The sequence below is a fragment of the Mus caroli genome, chromosome 17 (genome assembly GCF_900094665.2).
Source record: "Mus caroli chromosome 17, CAROLI_EIJ_v1.1, whole genome shotgun sequence".
NCBI classification, from domain to species: Eukaryota; Metazoa; Chordata; class Mammalia; order Rodentia; family Muridae; genus Mus; species Mus caroli.
This window is the reverse complement of record NC_034586.1, coordinates 7,133,291-7,140,578: the sequence shown is the minus strand read 5'-3', so window position 1 is coordinate 7,140,578 and position 7,288 is coordinate 7,133,291. Positions and strand designations below refer to the sequence as shown.

The following is a 7,288-nucleotide window of genomic DNA, read 5'->3' as shown; positions in this document are numbered from 1 at the left end:
TCTCTCTCTCTCTCTCTCTCTCTCTCTCTCTCTCTCTCTCTCTCGGTCATTTCCAATGCAGAACCTCAGTTGCATGAATGCCTACTAGAATTCTCTGCCTAGACTGCCTAGATCCCACCAGGATCTCCAGCATGTCATTTCAAGCCATTCATCCTGTTCACCTCATTTACTGTTGGCCTCAGATTACAGCACCCCTGTCAACTCTTTTTCTTTTAAGAAGGAAGTTGAGAGTCATCCTTACCCTGACTTGCTTCCTCCTCTAGTCCCTCATCAAGGAAATCATCAAACATACTCTGTCACCTTTTTCCAAACTATCTCTTAAATCCATTTCATTCCCAAACCACCATCAGGAAGTACCTCACATTCCTGGTGTGTCTGCTACACAATCTTCTGTGGTGGGCAGATGGATGGATGGATGAATGGATGGACAGATGGACAGATATGACCCAGGTCAGATCGTGTGTATCATGACTGCATCTCCATGCACCATCTTGCTTTGCCAGTGTTGATGCCAAGTGACAGCTTTAGACCCCAAGAGTCTTGAGCATGGACAGTACCCCTTTCAGAACAGACGGGAACATGTTTCCTGATATGACAAAGCTTTCTGTAGGCCTTGCATTTATCCTATCATAGGACCATAGACTATCTTTTATCATTCCCCTCTTCCTGTGACCCACGTCATAAAGCTTGTCTCCATGAACTCCCAAGAACCCATTTCAGTTTCTGACATCTCAAGTCTTCTTCCTCTCCAAGTGTCTGTTGGATGGTCACTTCATTAGAAAAGGCCAACTTTGGGCTGGAGAGATGGCTCAGTGGTTAAGACTGCTCTTCCAGAGGTCCTGAGTTCAATTCCCAGCAACCACATGGTGGTTGCTCACAACCATCTGTAATGGGATCCAATGACCTCTTCTGGTGTGTCTGAAGACAGTATACTCATAGATAGGTAGATAGATAGATAGATAGATAGATAGATAGATAGATAGATAGATAGATAGATAGATAGATCCAAAAAAAATAATAGAAAAAAAAAAGAAAAGACCAGCTTTCTTTGAGAAATCAAAACTAGGAGTTGCAAAAACCTTCAAAGCAGATGTTGGGGGGTAATACAATGACCCACTGATAACAGAAGAGATCTCTGGGACTAGTCAGGATATGGATAATCAAACAGAAGAACTGCAAGATTTCACAACATCACCTCTCTGCCACAGTGGATTAATTTGAGGGTGCTTTCCTTTAATAGGCAACCCACATAAGTACACAGCAAGACGTGTTCCTTAGTAGAAACATTTTAGATTTGCTTGCATCTCATTGTTCTGCACCCACAAGGCCCTATGCTGAGGTAGTGTGACCTCATTTTTTTCAGGATAGAAATGTACCTGATACTGGTTTTGTTTTGTTTTTTCCCAAGAAGGCTGACAAGTTATTTGAATATCACTTATTGTAAAAGTGTTATATTCCAAAGAGGTAGTGTGTGTGTGTGTGTGTGTGTGTGTGTGTGTTTTCATATCACTTTTGTATTATACTGATTTTTTAATGTATAGTGCCAGGACCATGTAGACTTCACTCAACAAAATGTCCTGTGCACTACGGGGTCACATGACTAGGAGTTAACAGGTGATACTCATTTGAACTCTTAGAAAATTCCTCAGAAGAGGTGACTCCAAGCAGAAGTGGCATCTCACTTTAGGATAATGTTTTGGCAGGGATGTTGATCCACTTGCTCACATTCTGTGTCATTGGCACTTGCCACAGACACCTGTGTCATTTTTTACACATACCCAGATAACACCTAAACACATGAGGTGGGGCAGGAATTGCAAGGTCTTCCCAGAGGGTCAAATGGAAAAGGTAGATCCCTTATTTTGGTCCTTGCCTGTCAGTTAATATTTTTCACCCTGAAGAAGTGTCTAAAGTTTCCAACAGCATCTTTAAAATTCCATACAAGGCTTAGAGAGCTGAGCACATACAGTTATGTTTGAAATCCCTGAATTAAGACATAAGAACGTTTTGAATTGCTAGGCGTTACCAGTGAAGTGACACACCAAGCTTCCATATTGTATCCGAATGGATGGGAAAGAAGTGGCTTTTTCTGCCATTTAAATCTAAATCTCTCTTGTAAGTGAAGTCAAGACATAGTCTTCAAACAGGATAGTTTTTGACATGTCTTTTGTGATTTTTCCATCATGAATGAGTGATGTGCATCTAATGGTATAAATATTTGATTTTGTTCCTCTATTATACAGAAGTTCTTTGTATGTTCGGTGTGTAATTGGTCATCTACACTTTCTCGGGGGTATCGTTTGCCTTTTGACTTTACACAACACACAGATGTTGTACAGAGTCAGTTTTCAAAGTATGACAATACCACTTTTTTAAACATTAATCTGGACTTTGGATTCTTTTCAGATTTTTTTCAGGATAGAAATGTACCTGATACTGGTTTTGTTTTTTTTTTCCCAAGAAGGCTGACAAGTTATTTGAATATCACCTATTGTAAAAGTGTTGTATTCCAAAGAGGTAGTGTGTGTGTGTGTTCATATCACTTTTGTATTATACTGATTTTTAAATTTTTTATTTATTAGTACTGTGTATCTAGATATCATGCGAGTGGGCTTGCAATAGCACACATGAGGGCATCAGAGGACAGCTTTGTGGAGTTGGAACTCTCTACCATGTAGGTTCTGGGAATCGGGCTCAGGACATGAGGCTTGCATTGATCAAAGCTGTATGTGGGTTTTGAGTATAAGCATCAAAGGTGGCCCTTGTGCTTACACCATGTGGCAGAATCCCATGGAAGGAGACACCTTTACCCTCTAAACCATCTCACCAATCCAGTCTAAACTTTCAATGTGTACTTGGAGTTCTTCCTAAACCTTTAATTTTTTTAATTCCTCCGGTCCTTAAATGCACTTGGGATTCTTACAGAAGATTTATATTTTATTGGATCTTTTATCTTCCTTTCCCAGTAAACTTCAGCATCCAGCTACCTGGCTTTGTGAAAAAAGAGTGCATCTTATGTACATTTGTGTGTATGTGTATGTGTGTGTGGTGTGTGTGTATGTCTGTATGTACGTGTGTATATGTGTGCATTTGTGTGTGTGTATATATCTGTATATATGTGTGTTTGTGTGTGTATTTGTGTGTGTGTGTATGTGTGTGTGTGTTTGTGTATGTCTGTGTACACACATGTTGCACTAAACTCAGAGATGATCCTGGAGGAAGCTGTCATGAAGATGACAGTAAAACACTCGTATCCCCCTAAGTCTTTCTGGGTGTAGCAATGGGTTGTAATTGATTTTAAGCCATTATTTTTTAGTTTATTCTTATATATTTTACCTTATAATGCCGCAGCTATTGGGACTGTTCTCATTTTTTATGCATGCTGATAGGCCATTTGTGAATATAAAGGCTATTGATTTTTATATGTTAATTTTATATTCTAGCAATTGATTACTCTTTTTCAATTAGATGAGTTTTACGATTAGTTCTTTGCAGGGAGTTCTTGGTATTTTATTTTGTCAGCTGAGATAATTATATTGTTTTCTAGCCATGTTGCCATTAATTCTTTACTCTGATCCAGTAGCATTGGCCAACACTTCTAGAACAATGTTAAATGTAGCAAGTCAGTGGGGATCTTTATTTCTGACCTTCAAAGGAATGGCTCTAGTGCATCCCAATTAGGACTGATTCTGGAATTAAAATTAGGATGTGCGCTAGCTAAGCCCAAGAGGTTTCTTATCCTTCTGTCTTCCTCCCCATTCCTGTTTGTTGGGATCATGTGATGCCTCTCAGTCTGGCATGAAAATCACTGTCCTTGACCTGCTATGTGTTTGGACTGTCCATGTTCACAGCTCTGCTTCCCTTCATACAAAGATATACAAGGTATTTATAGAAATAATATATATTCTAATATATTAGAGATTTATATTCCCAGCCCAATTTTTGCAAGATATTTTATAAAGAACGGAACAGATTTTGTGACAATTTTCCATAGTTTTAGGGATAGTTATGTGATTTTTCTCCTTAGATCTAACTATCATACAGGATATTAGTAAATATTCCTGATCAGACATGGTGGAATGAATACACCTATAATCCCAGCACTCAAGAGGCAGAGGATAGGGGGATTGGGTCAAGTTGGAGGCCAGTCTGGTCTACACAGAGAGAACCTATCTCAAAAATCAATCAATAAATGAATGAATAAATGAATAAATAAATATTCTTTCCAATATGAATCAAATTTTCACAGTGAGTGACTTTGGATTTTCCCATCAGTGCTGACAAATGAGCTTGATCCACCATCTCTTGAGGGTCCTCCATTGTCTGGGGACATGACCCAGGCCTCCTAAAACTGATCTGGACATGTCCTTGCATCTGTTTCCTGGAACAGCATTTCCATGTGCACAGCATCCCCTCGGATTCTGTATTCTATAAGGAGTGGCACCTGGTGCACATTTCTATTTCTCCTGCAGAACCTGGCTAAATATGTTATATCTATTAGGGGTCATTCTAGTAAACTTCACTGAACTGGGAAATGATCCCCAGGCTTTCCAAAGTTACCTACATCAATGTGCATGGATGCTCATTGAAGTTACCTGCATCCATGTGCTCGAGTGCCCATCTAAGTTTCCGGCATAGACGTGCACAGATGCTCGTTGAAGCTATCTGAATCAATGTGTGTGGATGCTCACCTCGGATTTTCTTGGCTCTCCGTGGTCTCAGACGCTCTTCATTCTTTTGTTTTGTAAAAACGTATCCATGTTTTCTATGTTTAAATTAACTAACATTTTTTATATTCACATTTTAAGAACACTTTCTCCTTACTAACGTAATCTAGCAGTAACTCTACCACTCTGCCATTCTGTCACCTCTTCCTACTCTTCCTGTCATTGACCATTCTTGGTTGTTCTGTGTCTGTTTCTACTTTGATACTTTGTTTCCTTCTATTGTTTGAGGAAGATCGGGCTTCTCTTTCTTGCTGTGTAGCTCAGGCTAACCACAAACTCATGCCTCTCTTGCCACACTGGACCCCACCCTTTCTGGAATCACAGCTTCCTCTTTCAACTTCTAGCTTTTCGTCCCAGTTGCTTCCTTTCCATGTCTTTTCACGTCTTTAGATGCTTCCTTGAATCTCTTCAATTAAGTTCTCATTGTTAATCACAGCTCATTTCTGTTTCTCAGGTTGTTTTGTTTGCTTTTGAACTATTTTTACTAGTGTGTAAGCGTGTGTCTCTGGTTGTGTGCACAGGAGTTTTAGGTGCCTACAGAGGGCGGAGATGTTTGATTGCCTTGAAGCCAGAGTTCCAGGAGGTTAGGAGTTGCCTGATGGAGGGGCTAGGACTGAACTTGGGCTCTCTGAAGTGTAGCACATATTCTTAACCTCTGAGCCACTTCTCCAACCCTCGTAGCTTCTTTTCACTTTATCAGTTTCTATGTGCTAATTCCAGTATTCTATTTTCTCCAGATGGGCCCATAGGGCACAATTTGTGTTTTCTATTCTCCTTCCTCAATGGGGCAAGGTTCCTGCTTAAAGTGTACTTTTCTGTCCACCTGTTGTCCTCTGGGTGGTTTTCTTAGTAGTTCTCAAGGTGGGAGAGACATATTGGTACATACCCTACTCTCATCTCCATTGCTCCTGTTTCTTTCTCTCCTCACTGGCGTGCCCCCGTTAGGTACCAGATCCCCTTATTCATACTATCCACAACATGAGAAAGCAGCATCTCAGAGGCCACAGCCCCCAGTGGTATTCAAGTCTCAATCCCTTCCCTGAGGCCAGTATTCCAAACAGCAGGAGAGAAGGGCTTCTGGGGAGATGGCCTTATTCATGCCATCCTGTCTTCCTGAGCCTTCCCAGCAGACCCTAGCCCTGAACCTAGCAACTGCTAGGATTGGCAAGAGTGCAGGCAGAATCTGGTTAGTTCTCTTCTTACATACTGCTCTGTAGGTCGGGCCATCCTGCGTCTTCCGGGAAGTTGAATGTGTGATTCGTGGGTGAAAACTTTAAGAGGAAGCAGCTGCACAGGGGTCACATGCTCTGCTCCCCCATACTCCCCAGAAGATTCCTGTCTTCTCCTTGACGGGTCCCTCTTTCATTTTCTATGCAGCAGGATCTAAGCTCCTGGAAGACCTGAGGTCAGACTTTAACAAAGGCAGAAGTCTGAGCACCAGGACGCAGCCATATTCAAAGGGGCTGGGAATAGACATCCCTGGGGAGTCCCTTGAAAATTAGCTGAAACAGGGTTTGTGACAATAAACACCTGCCATGTTGTGCATTCTTTAAAATGTCACCACTTTATCCAGCTACTAGAAAACATCTTTCCGGGCTTCCCTGGGGACATACTTGACCCAACCTACTGGCTCTTTCAGGGGATATTCTAAGAACTTACATGGCAGGGATTTAACACCTACTTAGCCCAAAGCCAGCCTTCTTTTCAAAGCTGAATTGGCAAATCTGGAACAGGAAATCGCTGAACAATAAACAGGCATTTTCCTACAGACACAGAAACGGAAGCTAACAGAGCAGACACAGCCAGCCGTTCTAATGCTGGGCATGCCATCTGTCTTTGCCTCTGTGCTTTTTGCTAATGTGGAGACAACTGAGCACTCTTCCAAAAGTGGACGCTGTCCTAAAGTAATATTTCTGGTTCAGGGGTTCTTAGTCACAGTGAACTTTTTCTCTTCACCCTGTCAGTGTAGAGTCCCACAAGCAGCAAGTGGGCCCATCAAGCTAATAATAGAAAAACCATTTTCTGACTTCCCTCCTCTTAGTTGTTCCATGATCCACCCTCCCCACTAGTACCCAACCCACCTCAGGCCTCAGGACTTGCCTCTGGCTCTCAACAGCAGCAATGACTGCGTCTCAGTGAAAGGAGGAGACGGATAAAATATTACCCTAACCTCAGCGGCATGAGTAAAACCCTTATTAGAATTCGGAGCCTACAGCTGGAACTTCCAGCATAGGACAGGAGATAAAGTTCCGTATTGTTAGCTCACAAGTGGCTTGGACTTCCTGGCAAGGGCAGGGAATTCCTCAGTCATTTATGCAAGTTTTCAGAAACGCTCCACTGTTCCCCAACAAAAAAAGCATTCAGAGTGAGAGTGGGGGCTCCCCCACCAGACCTGGAGAGTGGCTTTGGGGACTTGAATGGATGCTTCGTCCGGTGTCAATGGTCCCTGTGGGAAAGGCAGTGATGTCACCGCAAATGCATCTAGGGTTTTGCTAGGCCACCGTTACTTGCTACCCACTTCCTCTGTCGTTGTCTGACTTTCTATCCTTTTCTTTTCCCTT

The 7,288-nt window shown here is 42.0% G+C and overlaps 1 long non-coding RNA gene across 1 annotated transcript in view; it reads right to left on the bottom strand.

Moving 5' to 3' along the window:
• The window catches only part of LOC110312177, a 25,929-nt gene extending 19,008 nt beyond the window's left edge, over nt 1-6,921 (bottom strand). The window contains exons 1-3 of the long non-coding RNA XR_002380031.1: nt 6,898-6,921; nt 5,931-6,138; nt 358-559 (exon numbers count right to left, since the gene is read on the bottom strand). This is a non-coding gene — a long non-coding RNA (uncharacterized LOC110312177). The remainder of the gene's footprint in view (nt 1-357; nt 560-5,930; nt 6,139-6,897) is intronic.
• Between the last annotated feature and the right edge of the window lie 367 nt (nt 6,922-7,288).